The sequence below is a fragment of the Gopherus flavomarginatus genome, chromosome 25 (genome assembly GCF_025201925.1).
Source record: "Gopherus flavomarginatus isolate rGopFla2 chromosome 25, rGopFla2.mat.asm, whole genome shotgun sequence".
In the NCBI taxonomy this organism is placed as follows: Eukaryota; Metazoa; Chordata; order Testudines; family Testudinidae; genus Gopherus; species Gopherus flavomarginatus.
The window spans coordinates 7,359,310-7,378,976 of record NC_066641.1 but is presented as its reverse complement, the minus strand read 5'-3'; the positions used below and the strand labels follow the sequence as shown (position 1 = coordinate 7,378,976).

The following is a 19,667-nucleotide window of genomic DNA, read 5'->3' as shown; positions in this document are numbered from 1 at the left end:
AGGGTATACTTGATTATACCCCAAACTATTCTCACATGAACAAAGTCAAGCAAACCGGGAAAAAATATATAGCTGAATCAATGTTTTCATCATGCTTTCTTTTTTCTATTAAGAGATTCCAAGGTCAGAAGGGACCGTTGTGATCAGCTAGTCTGACCACTTGTATAACACAGGCCATAGGATTTCCCTGAATTAATTCCACCCAAACTGCAATATCCACCTCCACCTTCTTTCACCTCAGAAAATCCCAGATCCTCATCCAGTTCTAGAATCCCACCTCCCACAGCACCCACCTGCAGCTCCACACACCCGGGAACTTCCAGGCATGTTTACCTCCCCAGTTTTTGCACCAATGGTAGGTAAATGCTTTTCGGACAGTAACATGATCTTAGGGTTGCTAGCGACCCCCCTTTCATGCCACTGAACAGAATCCTATGCTGCATCTGATTCTTTGGAGCCACAGGGGAGATCCTGATTCTGAGCTGTGCTCCAGCCCCTCTGATCGTCAGCCTGCAGTGGTCAGGAAGCAGCAGGATTAACTCACTGGGGGATTCCCCCCCTCCCATGTGCAAGTGGATTCTTGGGGCAATAGGGTATGTTGGAGGTAGGAGGGATGATGATCAAAATGCTCTCAGCTGGATAGGTCCCTGGGGCTGCTCCAGTTTACACCGGAGGCTGGATCCAGAATCCTGAACGGCACACAGCCACTTTTGGTCCCCGTCCTTCCACATGACCCAGCTCCAAATTAGGGCCTCCGTCTGGACTCTTAGCATCTGCGTTTTTATCCTGGCTGTCACAGTTCAAGGCAACTGCACCTGTATTTCCCCTCTCAGGCTTCTGGCTCCCCGGCCGTCACCTTGCTTGGACGGAGATGGCGCCTCTCTCCCTCTTGATGGGGGTATTTCCAGCCTACTCAGCTCCCTGCTTACAGTATGAGGTCCCCAGCCACACAGACGGCCTAAGCAGGCCTGCTTGGCTTTCTCCTCAGAGCGTAATTACCATAGTTACAAGTTCCCACGTGGCTCTTTTGAAGCAAGCATTTTAACTCATACGGTAAAAGCATTACAGAGAAAACATATTAAAGTCACCAAAGAACCTTCACGCCTGTTAAACTCACCAGAGATCACCCCGGCTCCAACAAGGGCTCTGGCAGGGAATGGTCCTTCAAACACCACCCAGGGATTCTTCTGTGATCACAAATTCATAACAGCTGGTAGCTCAGAACAAGCATTCCCCCACTCCCCGCATCTCTGAGTCATGGCTCTATCCAGTTCTGTGTCTTTGATCTGCAGAGATTACGAATAGGTCAGCAACCAGACAATGAGTTTTCCTCACGGTGTAGCTTCTAAAGCAGGGGTGGCCAACATGTGGTTCCGGAGCCACATGCGGCTCTTCAGAAGTTAATACGTGGCTCCTTGTATAGGTACCGACTCCAGGGCTGAAGCTACAGGCACCAACTTTCCAATGTGCCGGGGCTGTGTGTGTGTGTGTGGGGGGGCTCACTGCTCAACCCCTGGCTCTGCCACAGGCCCTGCCCCCACTCCACCCCTTCTCACCCCCTCCTGAGCCTGCCAAGCCCTCGCTCCTCCCCCTCCCCTACAGAGCCTCCTGCACACCATGAAACAGCTGATTGGGAGATGCGGGGAGGAAGGGGGAGGTACTGATCAGCAGGGCTGCTGGTGGTCGGGAGGTGCTGGTAGTGATGGGGGAGAGCTGATGTGGGCGCTGCTGATGTATTACTGTGGCTCTTTGGCCATTTACATTGGTAAATTCTGGCTCTCTTTCTCAGGCTCAGCTTGGCCACCCCAGTTCTAAAGGATGAGACTGGAGGTGGGTAATTTGCATTCCCCTCCTCCCAAGCATATCCTAGGAAACCCACTCAACTAAAAATTCAGTCTTGTCTGGCCCATTGTTTTCAAAGAGTCCTGTGATGCTCATAACACTTCCCAGGTTACAGGTGTCCCAGTTCACTCTCTCTTTTAAAGAAGTCTCTTGCAATCCCGCAACTATACAAAAACATGTGCATTGATACAATTAACTCCTAAAATACTCAACCTTAATTCAATAAGGTTTGTCCAGGATGTTGCAGGAGTTTGCCATCTCTGTCCCACTGGCAGTCTGGGAAGGGGAGGCAGGTCTCCCTTGGGCTCTTCCTGGGAGCCCTGTCAACCTGGGAAGCTTGCACTGAGTAGCTAGTGGGTTTTCCAAGCTGCTGGTAATTTTACACTTTCCGTCTGTTTTTCGCTAAGTCATCCTCATTGTAAGAGCCTGTAACTTTTGTTCATCCCTGAAGATGCTGAAGTGCCCAAATGCTCCAACCAACATTTTCAAAAGTGGCCAGTGGTTTTGGGTGCCTTAATTTTTGGTGTGTAACTCGAGACACCTTGAGCTGGATTTTCAGAAAAGCTGAAATTAAGTCAGCGGGAGCTGTGGGTGTTCAAACCCCTCCTCCTCTCAAAAACCACCACACCAAACAGAGGCACCCAGAATCAGTGGCTGATACACATCCGGGCACCAGCATAACAGTGGAGGGGAGGGAAAATGTTAGCCAATGATAGGAGAGAAAATCCCTAGTTTATACAAAACCACCATGGGATTCCTAATGTCCGCACACAACCTCTCACGGTTTGGAAGGTCTCATCAGAAAGACCCATGCACAAAGTGCCTGGAATTCAATACATTTCTGTCAGAAGGACAATGGGATTGCCCCAGAGATGCCGTCCATGGGATTTAAACTGGCTCGGAGTATGTCAAACCCAGGGCTTATATGAATCAGTCATCGCCTCCTGCTCTGCGCACCTGAAGGGAGTCAGCTGGGAACGCCTTGCCTTGCAGACACTGACAGTCAGGTCACTGTTCCTATGTTTCCATTCAGGTCTTAGCTCTGATCTCGATGATAGGAATAAGCAGGCAAGAATAAAGGTGCTATCACTGGGGCAGCTTTGCTAGAACTTTACTGCAGGGATAATGACTGGAGTTTACTAATTGCTAGTTAACAACACTGCATAGCCCTATTTCCTCAGGCAGGATTGTTATAGTTATGGTAAAAAGCAACAGTTCTAGTGTTTGTTGCAAGGATATTTTAAGACCACTAGGTGGTGCTGTAGCCCTTATGCGCCAGAAAGATGCGGCCTGGTACCCACCTAAGAGTTAAGAGATTCATTGAGTGGGGTTGATGGGTAGTAGCAGGTGGCCCAGGGGTTTTTAAAAGATACATGACATTGCCCTCTGTAACATTCAGATCCAAGAGGGAACAAGGTGTGTGTGTGTGGGGGAGTGTACCCTGACCTATCGTCCAGTATCTCTCGCCCAGCTAGCGGTAACTGTAGGGACATCCCCTTGGGAATTCAGAGATGCTCACAGCCTGGGGGGCAGGATAGTTAATGCAAATCTGCCCCCTCTTCAGAGGCATTCAGTGAGGCCACCCAGCTGAAATGTCCAGCGTTCACTATAAGAGTCTCTTCCCCACTCCCCTAAACTGCTCTGTCACACCGGCCTGACGGTGGAGGACCCTGTGGGATGTGTCTGGATCACAGTCTCGGAGAGCTTTGGGCAGATATGGGACATTTGTACCTGAGCCCTCTTTTTCCCCCACAGCAGGATCCTGCTGTCTGCAGACACGCAAGCCCTTGGAGGGGTTAAGGAGACATTTCCATCAGCCCCTAGGGTTGCCAACTAAGATCGTCCTGGAGTTTCCAGTAACTGAAGATTTATCTTTAATTAAAGATTATGTCATTTGATGAAACTTCCAGGAACACGTCCAGTTAAAGCTGGCACACCTATCAGCCCCCTTTGCTAGGGATTTCTCAGAGCTGCAGCAGGGTCACTAATAAATGAAGCGTTCTTTGCTGCTGGGCATAGTGTGCTCACACCAGCAACTGAAATGTGTTTCTCTTGCCTTCCGTTCCTGCCTCGGAGCCAGCCAGGCCAATATTTTCAAAAGCAGCCTCCAGTTTTGGGCAGCCAGTTTGAGAGATCACAGGCCAAAGGTTTTCCCAACAGTGCAGGGCCTGATTTTCAAGGGCTCAACTCCCCCAATTGATTCCACGTTTCCAAAACAGCTCAGAACCCAGCATGCTGAGCGCCTCTGAAAAATCTGACCACTAGTTTTGGTGCCCTCACCGGCGTTGCTGACCCAGAGCACCCCCCACAAGCTATGTGTGGCACAGCAGGGTGCTTGTTGCCTCCCCAGAGTCTCCCATCTTTTCCAGGGATTCATGTGGCCTGGCCTTTGGGGTCTGTTTCCAGCCCATTGCCTCTTTGCTCTGGTCTGCAGCTCAGACTCCCAGGTTGCTTCCCTGCAGTCCCCCTCACAGACTCAGCCCCTCTGGGATAAGGCCCTGACTCTCAGGCTGCTTTCTTGGACTTCCCTGTAGTTCCAGTGCCAAACTCACCCAACCACATTCTCGGCCCATTGGCAAGGCCCAGGAGTTTTGGGCTGTCACTTGGTCCCCTGGAATGGGACACAAACTGTATTACACTGGTCAGCACTAAGTGGCACCACATGTAACACACCTTACCTCAGCTTGGTCACAACCACCATTCCTGGCCGTGCATTGAAAGGATCTTGTAGTGAACACATCTGGTGCATCTCTGTGGGAAGGAAGCTCTGTGCCCAGGCCATAGCTGGTACAGAAGCCTAGCCTGTTAGCAGCAGCCCTGCAGCCAACCATGTACCAGGTGTACATGATTCCCCCTTAGATGGGGAGGCAGCTAATTATGGCAAGGCAGGGCTGGCCCCATTTCCCCTTAAAGGCATCAGTCACCTGCATCTAGGGTAAGAAACAGATACAGAAAGTGAGATGAGGAGCGAAGAGCTAATGAAATGATAGATATCCAATGAACCATCAAGCTTACACACAGCAGAACACGTTCTGTGGCCTAGCCTGCAAACTGTGTTCCACCCTTGATGAGGTGCTGCATTGTTGTTAGCTTTGTGATGCAATTTCCTTCTGGGGGAGCTGGTGAATTTGCTGTCTGCTTTAACCTAACCAGAGTCACTTCCTGGGCAACAGGCACTGGGGTTTGGGCTGTGAGTTCTGATTGCCTGTGTGCTGTTTGTCACCACTTCTATTCCAGGACTGGTGCAGATAGCTTAACCAAGCAAATTACACTAAGAAACTACGCAGGCTCTGTGTCAGATTTCTCCTCCAATGGGAATCCAGTTTTCAGGGCCCTGACATCTGTTATCACTTGGCAGAGGGTTGACAATGCTAATTACAAATACCTACAGGATGCCTCATATGTGCAAGCCCAGATTTTTGGGTGAGACTGGGCACCTGCTACAGGTGATACGGAGTATAGGCTTTACATGAGCCACAAAAAGCTGCTTTGAAATAATCTGGTCACCTTGATTTAAAACTGGTTTTATAGCAGAGGAGGAATTGACAAACAACAACAAACAAAAAGTAGTGGTTCTCCTCCAGGCCCCATCCACAAAATAAAATCCACCCACTTGATATGCCAGAATAAGATTGTGTAAGTGTTCAAGATATGATCATGTATGTTGTCTGGCCTCAGCTTCCCTTCACTGGGGACTTGGATACACTCCTGGTCTCTGCTGGATTACTTTGACTTGGCTTCACCTTCGTGGGGCCCTGATGCCATGGTGGGCTCCGTGGGCGATGTGGCAAGTAGCCATTTAAAAGAAGATCTGACCAGGGAAAGGAACAAAATCCAGTCCATGCACTCAGAATACGTTGTGTAGATTTTCATAATATGACCCACCCTCTTCTTCCTTCACGTGTTTTGATCAACAGCAGAAGAGTTAACAATTTTGACATTTAAAGTCTCATCATTGGGCATCTGGGCATTGTGATGAATGGAGCAATTCGAGCCACTTAGAGCTATTGTTTCAGGCTCTCTGTAAAGTCAGGCAGACTTAGATTCATCGTGTCATAGAGCGTAAGACCAGAAGGGAGTGACAGATCATCTGATCTGACCTCCTGCACATCATGGGCCACTAAAACCCACCCAGTTACCCCTGTGTTGGGCTCAATCACTTGGATTAGGCTAAACTATTACAGCCATCTGGAGACTAAACTATTGTATGCCATAAGCAGAGAATAGAGATGACTGAGAAGCACCAGTCCCCAACACCCTTGCAATGGATTGATTACACTCAGGTCATGTTTGCAACCATCACAGCCAGAGAGAGAGGAAGAAAGAAAGAAAATTGAGATTCTGGAGAAGGCAGGTTGAGAGAGGTGCTGGATGGTTAGTACATGTTCAGGTTGCTGCTATGTCTGTATACCAAGGAGTGTTACAGTTAGAAAAACTATATAAGTATTGAACTGTACAGAAATTAACAAGTTAGATACAGATACTCTCAATGTCCACAGCATTTCAAAATAAATGTACTGATGTCAAATGTAACATTGCATATTCCAAAAGCCTTGCCCCCTGCCCCTCATCCCTGCTCATTTTCAGCCTCCAGACCAGAATCAGGAAACCCAGTTAAAAAAAAAAAAGAGTGCTGCAGTTTACTTGGATACAATAAAAACATCTGAAACAGCTGTAGGGTGTAACTGTGGGCTGCTAAATAGCTGCCGTGCTCCCAGGGGTGAAAGTAAGTTAAAGGACTTACTGGTACTATGGAGTCCTGAGCAGAGACGGGGCCTCATCCAGAACAGGCGGAGCCTTTAAATCAAAATTTAAAGGCCTCGGGGCTCAGGTGTGAAGGGGAGCTCAAGGGCCTTTAAATCACCCCCTGGAGCTACCAGCAGCAGAGGCGGCTGGGAGCCCTGGGGTGATTTAAAGGGCCTGGGCCTCTGGCTGCCACTACTGCAGTGGAGCTCTGGGCCCTTTAAATCACTGACAGAGCCCTGTCACCACTACCCCGGGGCCCCAGCAGTGGGGCTTGGGCAGCCCTTTAAAGGGCCCGGGGCTCCTGCCACTGGCTTACTTTCACCTCTGCGTGCGCAACACCAGCAGGAGTTGCATTTCAGTGCTCAATGAAGGGATAAGATCTTTTTCAGGAATATTCGTGTAAGACTATTATTATCCTAACAATGGACTGGCAGCAGTTTTGGGTGGCACGATGGTATGTTTGGATCTGGAGAGATGGGCAGTTTATCAGTGTGCCCTCCTTTATACCCAGCCTGCCAGATCAAACTGTATTGTAGCATAAAAAACAAGAGACTTGTCTTTTTTCTGTCTGATTTACTCAAAGGTGTAAGGGCCATATCTCCGGAAAAGGCATCATTTAAATTTGACCTCCTCTCGCAACTGGTTAAGAAGCCTTCCCCCAGCATGGCAGGCAGGCTACAAGTGCACTGTCCAGGCCTGGATTGCTATTGCAATCCAGTGGATGTTGCAGGCCAGAGTCTGAATCTCCTTAAAGTATTTGGTCTGGCTTTCTCCAAAGAGAACAGGAAAATGTTCAGGAAAAGGTCAAGAGAAGCTTCAGGGGCTCTGCCCAGTGCAGGATCTGCATAACAAGTGGCAGCGTGGTTTATAGGCGCGGCATGGCATTCCTGGCTTTATTTCCTGTGCTGTGTTTGAGTACAGCACCTTGCACAATGGGGCTCTGGTCTTGGTTGGAGCTTCTAGGTGCTACTGTAATACATATAATAATGACCGCTGTGTGACATGAGGAAAGTCACTTTGTGCCTCAGTTTCCCTATGTGGAATGTGGGGATGGTAATAGCCATCTACTTGGCAGAGGATTTATGAAGGACCAAGAAAGCCCATTGATCATGTCAAATCTGGAGGGATATTACTGCAGCAGGGGCCACAGAGAGAAACGTCTGGGGAGAAAGGAGAGAGCCCTGTTCCAAACCGGAACCTGTACAGAAACAGTAAGGCCCCTTTAAATGGGAGGTGGCAGGGTCCAGTCAACAGAGCAAGGACTGGGCATCAGGAGACCTGATTGCTCCCAGTTCTGTGTCTGGCTTGCTGTGCCAGCCTGCATCAGTCACGCCCCCTCTCTGGGCTGTGCTGTGGGGCTAACACTACAAGAAACAGTGGGGGAGGAGGGGCGCTATATGGAATCAAGAGCCATCGGGATGGAATACTTTCCTCCACTGCTGTTCAAAGGTGAAAAGAAACTCCAGGATCTAGTCAAAGAACTCCTCCTGCACTCCCCATCTCATTGCCCTCTTGTCTTAGGGAGAAATGAACAGCTTCACTTTCCAGACAGGATAACCGGCCTTGGAAGTGACTTGCCAAAAGTCACATGGGTGCTTTGTGGTAAGAGAAGCCTGATCTCACAGGCCAATATTTTATCCCCAAACCATGAGGTCTCTCATGCCAAGGGATTCAAATCTCTGTGCTCACACCCGTTACACAGGGGGGGGCACCAATGCATGATGGCGATGCCCATCTGCATAAAGTGCTTTCAGATCTGCAGAGGAAGACGCGCTAGGTAAGAACAAAGCATTATTCTCAGCCTCATTTCTCAGGTGGAGTAGCCAAGGCCTAGAGAGAGGCAGTGAGTTGGAGAGAGGAAGGATGATCCAATGGGTTAGGGCGCTTGCCTAGGACTTGGGTGATTTGGAGTCAATTTCCTCCTCTGCCACAGACTTCCTATGTGACCTTGGGCAAGTCATTTAGTCCCAGATCCTCAAAGGTATTTAAGCACCTAACTTCCATTGGGAGTGAGGCACCTAAATCCTTTTGTAGATCTGTGCCTCAGTTCCCTATCCGGACAACAGGGATAATAGCACTGCCCTGGGGCAGATGTGAGGATAAATGCTTTAAAGGTAGTGAGGCATGGGATACTAGGGTGACAAGCCCCAACAAGTATACAGTGGTTTCAGCAGTGGCCTGTTAAACCCAGGGTTGTGAGCTCAGTCCTTGAGGGGGCCACTTAAGGATCTGGAGCAAAATTGGTACTTGGTCCTGCTAGGGAAGGCAGGGGGCTGGACTTGATGAGGTTTCAAGGTCCCTTCCAGCTCTATGAGATAGGTGTATCAAGAGGCATTGTGGTCTTATGAATTAGTGGGGTATTGGCAGCAGGGGCCTGGCTTCATTTGCAATGGTTTGTTGGCTTTTCCTATAGAGCAGCAGCTGCACTGTGTAGCTAACTTGGGAGCATGTGGCCAGAATTAGCTTGGCCACCTCCATTCATCCATCCTATCTTGTTAAAGGCTGCTGCTGCTTTTATCTCCAGAAAGAAAAAGAAAGCAACAACCAACCCGTGTCAGTGTCCTCCTTCAAACTCACTTTTGCCAGGATGTCTACAAAACTCTTGGCAACAGAGAGACGCTGGTGAGCTGATCTCAGAGCCGATTAGTTTCCTCGTGCTGTCCTGCTTGTCTGTCTGCGTCCCTTTGTTCTCTCTTGTCTTCGGCTCAGATTGTAACCTCCTGGCTGCAGGGACCATCTCTTGGTTCTGTTTGTACAGCTCCCCAGCCTGAAAGGGTCCTGGGAAGTGCCCCCACCACACAGATCATCATCATCTGGGAAATCCCCTCACCAAAAAACGTTTTGCAAAATTACCCCCTCCAAGCATGAAAGCCCTGCGTGTGCTCATTGATGACCTATTGATCGGCTTCCAGGGCAAGTCCTCACACACACATGTTGCAGTGTGTCTCTCTGTAACCCATCAAAACCTAGGAGGGGTGGAGAGAACCCAACAAGTTAACCAGGCATCTGCCCCAAACCCATCCCGCCTGGGAGCACTAAGTGGAGATGCTCACATACTCTTTTCCTCTGGTTCCCTAGCCTAGAGACCTTGCTGCTGTTTCCTCCTCCTCCTCCCTCCACCTTTTACTTGGCTGCTGCTTTTAGGGAGATCAGTTTGAGAGCTGGAGATGGGAGAGCGGGCGGGGGGGGGGGAGGGAAGGTTGACAGCTGAGAAGTGACCCACCAGGCAGTGGGAGAAGTTGCTGAAAAGGGAGGAGGAATCTTCCTTGAGTGGACAGGATTTTAGCACCTAGGGCTAAGCCAATAAACCTCTGCCACCCAGATCTGACCGGGAACAAGGAGCGGCAGTGTGTCTGGAAATGCTCCCAGAGCCGGGTAGAGCAGGAGAGACAAAGAGACCAAATAGAAAGAAGTGTGCACGCTGGTGGGGCGGGAGAGGCAGAGAGAAGCCCCCCGTGTTTGGTAATTGCCCATGCAGCTGGAAGCAGGACACCGAAAGCAGCATCCTGCAGAAGAACTGGCTGGAGCGAGTGCCACGCTGGGCCCAAGGCATTTCTGGTTTGGGTTCAGCCTGCATCTCCTGGGGAACCTCAGGGGAGTGTGGGGCAGAATTTGCTTAAGACCCGAAGATGCTCTTTTCTCTCAATTCTAGCAGCTCTCTTGCCAGCCCGACCACCCACACCCGGAGTGATTTGGATTGAATGAAGGGGCTATTGCCTGGGCCAGGGCTCGCCCAGAGTGTCGCTGAGCCCCTGAACTCTCCCTTCGCGCTGCATCTTAGCCAGCCTGACTGCGGCCTGCTCTGGGGACCATGGAGGGGTCGGTCCATGGGAGCAGCATTGTGACTACTCTCCTCTGCGGCTGTCTTCTGAGCTCTGTCTGTGCTTTGGTAAGTCTGCTCCTCTGCGCCCTCCCGGTGTCTGTCCTTCTTTCGGGTCTGGCAGCGCTTCACTCCAAGATGTGGGCTTCACTCGGGTTAACATAGCAGTGAAGACAGGAACTCAGGCTAGTATTTATATCACAGCAGCCCCTGAAAGCCCTACCCGAGGGCCGGGACCCCATTGTGCTAGGTGCGGTACGAACACAGAACAAACAGGCTGTCCCTGGTTAGCCATTCAAGCTGAAGTCTATGAAGTTATGTCTACATTACAATTGGGGATGTGACTTGCAGTTTACATTGAGGTACCTGTAATAGCTTTAATCTAGCCTATTCATTAAAAATAGTAGTGATGACGTGGTGGCGTGGGCTTTGGTGCATGCTAGTAGTGGAGAATATATACCCAGCGTGGCCAGATGGGCTTGCTTAGGGAGCCTGCGGCTGAATGCAAACTGCTAACTCAAGTTACCGAACCCAGCTTTCATAGAATCATAGAAGATTAGGGTTGGAAGAGACCTCAGGAGGTCATCTAGTCCAGCCCCCTGCTCAAAGCAGGACCAATTCCCAACTAAATCGTCCCAGCCAGGGCTTTCCCCGCCAGCGTAGCTTTAAATGTTGCTAGTTACGCTTGGGAACTGTACTGCAGCTCCTTAGAGCTCCAGCCTGTCTGAATGTGATGAGTGGCTCATTACTGACAAATACGGTAGGGGTATTAATGAGAATAGGAGAGAAATGAGTTTATTGCTGAACAGAAGTCGTGGGGAAAGAGGGCTAGCAATTGAGGCTGGCAGCTAGCCTCCAGGACTTGTCTGCCCAGGAAGGTTATTCTGGAATAAGGCAGGGTGTGAGTTTAAAGCAGAATAACTATTCTGGAATAACTCCAAGTGTGAGCACTCTTTTTCTGGAATAAGAGTGCCTCCTCCCCGGTTAGCATAATCCACTTCCAAAGTGAATGAAGGTACCTGGGACAGGAACACTGTTGCTCTGGAATAAGGGTGTCCACACCTGGAGTTATTCCAGACTAGCTATTCCAGTGTAACTCACGTGTAGATGAGCCCTTAGAGAGTTAAGGTATTCAAATCCCACTGAATTTCAATGGAAGTTGGCACTTAACTCCTGCCCACACTTAAAAGTTTTGCCGGCATAGCTCTGGGAATTAGGAGTGTGAGAAAAATCACCCCTAATGGAGATAGCAAAAGTCAGAGTGTAGGTGCAGTTATGTGCTTTTGTTGATATAGCTTGTTTCGATTGGTGTAAAGTGAACTGGCAGAAGAACTCATTTTTTACCAGCATAAGACGTATCTACACTAGGAGGGTTTGCCAGAGTAGCTGTACCAGCAAATCATTTCTAAGGCCTTAGATGTCTTTGAAAAGTTCAGTCTTAAAGTTCATAAAGTAGGTAGTTTCCATGAGAAAAATATCTAATAGTAAAATAAAACTGATTTTTTGAACAATCATTTTCCCCTAATAAACAGACTACTAATTTTCGATACCCCTCCTAAATCCATCAATGGTGCAGACATCCTTGAGGGCAGGGTCTCTGGCGCTGTGGCCACTTTCTTATTTTGCATGTACAGGTGGCTGGCCACATGATGCTGGATCTTTCTTGTTTCCTGTTGCTAAATTGCATTCAAGGAAGCTGAGGAGACATCGGATCATTTCCTGCTGTTACTTTTCCACAGAAGCAATCGCCGTTGTCACAGAGCTGTTCTGGGATAGCGAGTGGGAGGCGTCCATAGGATAGTCGTTCTACTGATGGGCTGCATTGTATGAAAACCTTTGAGATCATCCCAGGGCAAAATTCCACTCTTGGAAAAATTGATCATGAGAAGGGTTTGACTTGAATATGCTGCTCTCTCTTCCTCCCTTGGGTCTTTCAATTAATTACATTCCAGTAGCATCTGGAGGCCCCAACCTACATCAAGGCCCCATAGTGCTAGGTGCTGTACATATAACATTGAGACAGTTCCAGTCCCAAAGAGATTACAATATAAATAGATAAGACAGGCAATGGGTAGGAGGAAGTGTTATTTATCCCAGTGCTACAGACAGAGAAACTGAGGCATGGATTAAATGACTTGCCCAGAGATACACAGGACATCAAACTCATCTCTCCTGCAGTCCAGTCTAGTGTCTTAGTCATGAGATCACCCTTCTTTGACTGCTGGAAGCTGAAGGGACGTGACCTCATTAAAGGACATGAAATTACCAGTCAACTGAAGACAAAGTACGTACACAGAGGTATTAATGGGTCCCCTCCTCAGGCACATGCCTGGGTCTGCAGAAACCCTGGCGCTAGCTGTGCTCAGTGGGGTGAACTGCAGGTCTCTGGGTTTGTTGGCTCCCGCGGGGAGGATCTGCCACCTCCCCTCTCATGTGACTTCTCACCATGTTGCTAGCTGGAGTTTAGAGGTGACCATGGGCAGTTGAATGTACCAGGCTTGACTGGAGGAGATGGAAACAGGCAGAATCTCATGTAGCTGCTAAAAGCTTTTTAGAAGAGACAGTGATCTCACAAACTGAAAATTCTTCCCATTTCTCATAAACATCCAGGGGCAGAGAGTTCACTGCCTCTGCCTGGAAGGAACCTCAGAGACAGAAGGGCCCCCAGAGCATTTATGGTTGAGTGAATTTAGAGCTTCTGAAACTCAGGGGCTGATAGCACTACCTTGATCCAAGTGGTCCTGCTCCTAGCTCACCTTACAAACCTGGCTCCAGGCTTCCCTCATGCAGCTCTTCCAGTGCACCGTGAGCCTGTCCTACACCATACCCTGAAATGCCAGTCCCAGGTCTCCACTGAACAGAGGCTGCACCACTCGTGCCAAACTGGACAGTGGTGTTTTTGCGACGGGCACAACTTCAAACACTCACTGCTGCTCTCTGTGAGAGGCGGAACCAAACCAAATGGCGGTGTGAATGCTGGGGCTAATGACCATCCCCTGGGGCTAATGACCATCATCCTACCTCTGATGAGCCCAGAAAAGTTCCCCAACCAGCCCCCACTGTTTGCTCTGTGATCTGTAATGTGGTGTTATTTTAATTTTATACAGGAAAAGCAATTGTGTTTCCCCCCCCCCCCCCCCCCGCTCTCTCTAGCACAAGGCTAAATTCAAATAATAGGATGCAATTGACTCTGGGCTGCTCTTGATTAAGCCATGAAACTGGCTATAGCCAGCATAGTCTTCTGGGGGAAAGTTCACTTTCCCGTTGTTTTCATTGTTTCATTCAGATCTATCTGTATTTTAGATCCAGAGCACGTGGCACAGGAGTCCAAGGGCATAATAGGAGCAGTCCATTTGCAGTTTGAAATGACTGTGATTCTGTCTTCAATCTTTTCCAGTTGAGGTGGAGCAGATGGGGGGTGTTAATACACTGCGAATACACAAAACGAGCCCTTAAAAATGCTGCATAATCATCCCTTAGTGGTTGGGAACTGACCCTGTCACGTGCCTGGAGTATTAACGTTAACCCAAGGAGGGCGACTTGATCAGGAACTAAAGTTTCTTACCAGAGCTCCCACGCATCAGATCCTTATTACACCATCATTCATCCTACAGCACTTCACAGACTGCACACTGGGAGCAATTCATTCGCCGGTGAAATGCAGCCACTTCTGGGGGTAGAACATGGCAGCTGTTTAACAGCTCACACCCACAACTACACAGCAGCATAGGACAGGAAAGGAAGAAGAGGCCTATATCCTATTGAAATTAAAGAGGGACTTTGACGAGGTGGAATGCAATCAGCTGGCTTAGCTTCCCACCAGGACACAGGTTAACAGGCTGCACAAAGGGGATCTTTAAGAACTGCAGGTGGGCATAGGTGACCAGACAGCAAGTGTGAAAAATCGGGACAGGAGGTAGGGGGTAATAGGAGTTTCTATAAGAACTCCCCCCCAAATCAGGACTGTCCCTATAAAATCGGGACATCCGGTCACCCTAGATGGGCAGGACCTCAGCTATACGTGCCATGTAAAAGGCCCCATGCAGTACCATGGTGCCCCCTAGTGTCACGATGTTGGCAGAGGACATCGTCCACTGGACCACTCCTGGTTGCTCCTTTTTAATGGTTTCCCATCCATATACCAACCTGGCTTAGCTCAGAAGAGCTGATAGAGCAGAGCACAAGGCTGAACGGGGGCATAAGATCAATTTCATTTCTAAAACGCCCCTGCCCAGGTTGTGGGGGCCAAATGCCTGAGCAAATTAAAAACCACAAATACACATCACAAACTCATCCTGAGCAGCACCTCTGCAGGCTCTCCCGCCTCCCATCCCACTGCAGCTGAGTCTGCTGCTTCCACAGCTCTGGCAGACTCAGGGAACGGCTGGTGCAATCAGGAGGTTGATTGCAGCACATGCAGCCATACCCGAGTTAGCTTCCATCTTGCTAGATCCAAGCTGGTTCGAGTAATCAGTGAAGCAATGGCAGTATGGGGTGCCAGCTGCTCACCTATGTACCCAGGGTCCTGGGCTGGTGGGGCTAGCCCATGCCGCTGCGTCTGCTGATGTTGCTGAACTGCTATTGCAACTCACACTAACCAGAACCTGGTATCTAACCCTTTTTTAACTTGGGAGCTGATGGATTCTAACCCCCAGATCCAAACTGGTTCCCACCACATTGGTTCCAGATCAGATCCATAACCAGAAGGCGCCGCTTTTCCAGTTTCTGGGTCAGAGCTCAGACGTGTCTGAAATCTGGCAAGAGCTGCTGAGTTCAGATTTCCACCATTCAAGATGGCAGAAGTTTCACTGTCTCATCTAAGTTGATGAGATTTCTGCCATTTCAGTCCCCAAAACATGTTGCAAGGTTTCATGAAATGGGAATGGGAGCCCCCAAAGCCCAACCAGGATCAGAACATAGCACCACTTCAGCCCTGCTGCTATTACACTCCCTGATAACTCCCAGTGAAATTAACCGAGCATCAGGTGAAGTGAGCTCCAGGGCCACCCCCCTCCCAAATTATTTGCAAGGAGAAAGCTGGGTAATAATTCAAAGGAAGATCTTGAGCAGGGCAGCACGAACTCTCCCCTTTCTCCTCCACAGGGCTGCTATATCTTTGCAAAGCCCTGCCTGTTAACTTTCACATGGTGTTGTCAAAAATTAAACCTACAGAGGGATTCATTGTTGCTGGAGGTGCAGTGAAAAGCTCCACAATCACTGGGAAAGAAAATACAGTTTGCTAGCAGGGACGAATGAGGAGTAGCCCATGCAGAAGCCTGACATGCCACATGGAACAGACAAATATTTCTGAATGGGCATTTAGCAGAGGAGAGGAAAGGACCGCGTTAAAACAGGCAAGAGCAGCTCCACTGCACCATTTCATTCCCTACAGCTCGACCCTCTTGACTTTCCATCCTGAGCAGAGCTGGGCTTGGTCAATATTTTGGGGCTGGAGATTTCCAGAGAAAATCTGATGCTCCTTAAAAAGCTCTTGCTGATTCAGCGGGTGGCACTCTTCCCCCGTAAGTCACTATTATTAATTGTTTATATAGGGCTATACGTTATTATTATTTATATTACAGTCATACCTAGAGGCCCTAACTGAGATCAGGGTCGTCCATTGTGCTAGGCACTGAAAAACACACAGTGAGAGACAGTCCCTCCCCAGAACAGCTCACAGTGTAAACGGACAAGGCAGACATAGGGTAGGAGGGGGAACCGAGGCACAGAGAGGTGAAGTGACTTGCCCAGGAGCTGGTCAGTAGCAAAGAAGCAACAAAGTCCAGGTCTTTCAGTGCCCTATGCAGGGCTTAATTTGTGCCAGGGCTTGCCGAGGCTGAGCCCCCGCACCTCTGGGCTTGGCAGGTCATAGCCACAGCATCTCTTCACACTAGACCACTCTGCCTCGCATGCTTTTAAAATCTGACATAAAATGGCTTCCCTAGTCCAAAGAGTTTATAATCTGAGGGTTTGAATCAGTGGGCCAGCATGCTGCTAGGAGGTGCCCTGCTCCTAGGAGTGCGTCTTTGGGATAAGAGGTAAAACCAAGATCTGGATTGCTTGTGATCGTTAAAGATCCCATGGCACTGGGCACGACAAGCCACTGCCACTGGACAGCCTAGAATACCAGCTCCACAAAGGGATAAAGACCATGATGTTTCTAGGGGGGATGAGCTTCAAGATGCCAACCCGTAAGCCCGGGACTAGTCCAGGACTGATCTTGAGCCAGTGTGATCTGGGCGTGAGCAGGGACGAAGAAAACATTTTTGTAGCAACCTCTAATAAAAGACAAAGGGCAAAATTATTCTCTCAGTGACACGGGTGTCATGCCATAGGCTTCAGTGGAGTCATTGTGGATTTACACACATGTAACCTGGAGCACACGCTAGCACACTTTGTTCCTTCCATCTACCTCAGGCTATTACTGAACAGACTAATTTATAGCCGGAGATTAATTGCGCAGAGGACGTCCACTTCTAGTGCTTGCTCGAGAGCTGTTTATTCTCTCCTGCCTCGAAGCAATCACTTATGTTCCTGTGCCTTGCATCTGCTGCCTTTGGAAAGAGGGGTCGTTAGTGCAAGTATTAAATAAATAAATAAAATTAAACAATGTCTTAATATCGATATGGGCTAAAAAGCCTGGACAGCATGATCTGCTGGCAGGAGGCCATCTGGGCCAGATGAGGACCCTGCAAAGGCAAGGAGACACAGGGAGCTAAATTTCACTGTGAGCTTTGCTCACCACAGCCCCAGACCCACTGCTGAGACTTCACTGGCTGGGCCGTGGAAGGTGAAATCATCTCAGTTCTCAGCCGGGGCTTTGGCCTCTTACTCCCATTCATATGAATCCCTCCAAGGATCTCCAAGCAATTTACAAACATGGTTGCATAAAGCCTCACACCATGGGATAGTCGGCCCCATCTCACACAGGGGAAAGTGACGCACGGAGAGGTGATGTGACTTGTCCATGGTCATGCGCAGAATCTGTGGCGGAGCCTGGAATGGAACCTAGGAGTCCTGACTCCCCGGACAATGGAATTAAATGACTTGATGCTGGCCACAGCTTAGTGCTCAGGGTAGAGCAGGCTATATCACAGTCAGCCTGCTCCCAGCAGCTCCCCTGTTCTAACTGCTAAGCCACACTCCATTCTGGATCTTTTCCTTGCTCAGCACAAGTGCTGTTAGTTAGATATAACTAAAAGTCAGTCCGGATCTCCTTGCGCAGGCACTCGGGAGTTCTCAGGAATTGTGTTTACGGGTTCCAGGTGGTGGTTCAGAGACAGGAGAGACACTCGCCCAGCATGTTCCCCTCAATCCTGATGAACCCTCTCTGTTGGGATCCATGGGGCTGTATTCACTGGAGGAGGCAGCTCTGGCTGGGAGACACTGCCCTGTGGATGGAAGCTACCCTGTTAAATCACTGACTGTGGGTGGTGCATGGAGCTGGAAGGAAGGAATGTCTATTTCACTTTGATTGCCTTGTGCTGGGTGGAGCTAGAACTGAGCTCCGGCAATCTGGCCTGGACAGAATTTACCTTGTGCATGGCTTTCTGATTGCTGATCTCTCTCGCTCTCTCTCACACACACTCCTAGAAAATGATAAGCCCTTTGTATTTGAGCTTCTCTTTGGAGCATTTTTAACTCCCCTCTCTTATCTGGGCAGCCTGGATTTAGAGAAAAACTAAAAAATGCAGCATCTCTCCTTGAAGTCCCATTAAATCGGCCGCACGGTATTTCCTGGGCTCCTGAAGTGCTGCTGTTCCCTGCCCAGATGGACATTTTAATTGCCACTCTCTATGCCTGCTCCTTGATTTCAGGTCCAGAGCTGCTGCCTCCCTTATCTCTGCTTGCTCATCCATTTCCTGCCAATTTTGCAGGAGAAAGGATGAGAGCCAGAACAGTGACCCATGTGCGTCCAGCCCAAGCTTATCTGACACCATCACAAGCCATTCATACCTGCAGCGCCTGGCCACGGTTCTGACAGATGTGTCTCATTTTGGCTGTCGCAGCCTCATTTCGTCTCTGACTGGCCAGTTATCTGTTCTCATTAACGTTTCCATTTTCTCCAGGCTTTATTGCCTGTCTCTGACACAGGCCCTAATGCGTGTGGCTGAGTCCGGCCCCGCTGGGCGCACTCAGGGGAAATTAAACGGTGGCCTATTTAAAACCAAGCAGGGGCGATGCTGTTTTTTCCACAGCACAGTGCAACAAAACAGAGAGACGCAGAGGTAAACACACGGCTAAACATTTATACAACCCCAGGCCTAAGACCACAGATCAAGTTCCAATAATAACATCCCAGTAACTCATACGTTCTCACAGGTTGGATTGGGAAGCAAAAGTAAAGTCAGGTGGGTGATAATGAATGAGGAGGGCTCTGTGGAGCTGGTTGGATCCCTTACAATAACCTAGTGGTCTCAGTGTTATCTCTTGGTCCCTCCTACTCTCTACCTCTGGCACATACTACCTAGGCTCTGGTGAGTCCCATTTCCTTCGTTGGGTTTGGCGGATGGGGTGCAGGGTGTGTGTGGCCGATGTTATACAGATAGACAGACAGACTTGATGATCTAACGGTCATAGAATCATAGAAGAATCATAGACTATCAGGGTTGGAAGGGACCTCAGGAGGTCATCTAGTCCAATCCCCTGCTCAGAGCAGAATCAATCCCCAACTAAATCATCCCAGCCAGGGCTTTGTCAAGCCAGGCCTTAGAAACTTCTAAGGAAGGAGATTCCACCACCTCCCTAGGAAACCCATCCCAGTGCTTCACCACCCTCCTAGTGAAAAAGTTTTTCCTAATATCCAACCTAGACCTCCCCCACGGCAACTTGAGACCATTGTTCCTTGTTCTGTCATCTGCCACCACTGAGAACAGCCAAGCTCCATCCTCTTTGGAACCGCCCTTCAGGTAGGGTTCAGCTGCTATCAAATCCCCCCTCACTCTTCTCTTCTGCAGACTAAACAAGCCCAGTTCCCTCAGCGTCTCCTCATAAGACATGTGCTCCAGCCACCTAATCATTTTTGTTGCCCTCCGCTGGACTCTCTCCAATTTATCCACATCTTTTCTGTAGTGGGGGACCAAAACTGGACGCAATACTCCAGTGCCGAATAGAGGGGAATAATCACTTCCCTCAATCTGCTGGCAATGCTCCTACTAATACAGCCCAATATAGACTCATAGACTCATAGATTCTAGGGTCAGAAGGGACCAACGTGATCATCTAGTCCGACCCCCTGCACAAAGCAGGCCACAGAACC

At 49.3% G+C, this 19,667-nt stretch overlaps 1 protein-coding gene across 1 annotated transcript in view; it reads right to left on the bottom strand.

The window, feature by feature from the left end:
* The window catches only part of LOC127040686 (myosin light chain 4), a 37,852-nt gene extending 36,538 nt beyond the window's left edge, over positions 1-1,314 (bottom strand). The window contains exon 1 of the mRNA XM_050935174.1: positions 1,118-1,314. The gene's annotated coding sequence lies outside the window, so the exon portion shown is untranslated. The remainder of the gene's footprint in view (positions 1-1,117) is intronic.
* Between the last annotated feature and the right edge of the window lie 18,353 nt (positions 1,315-19,667).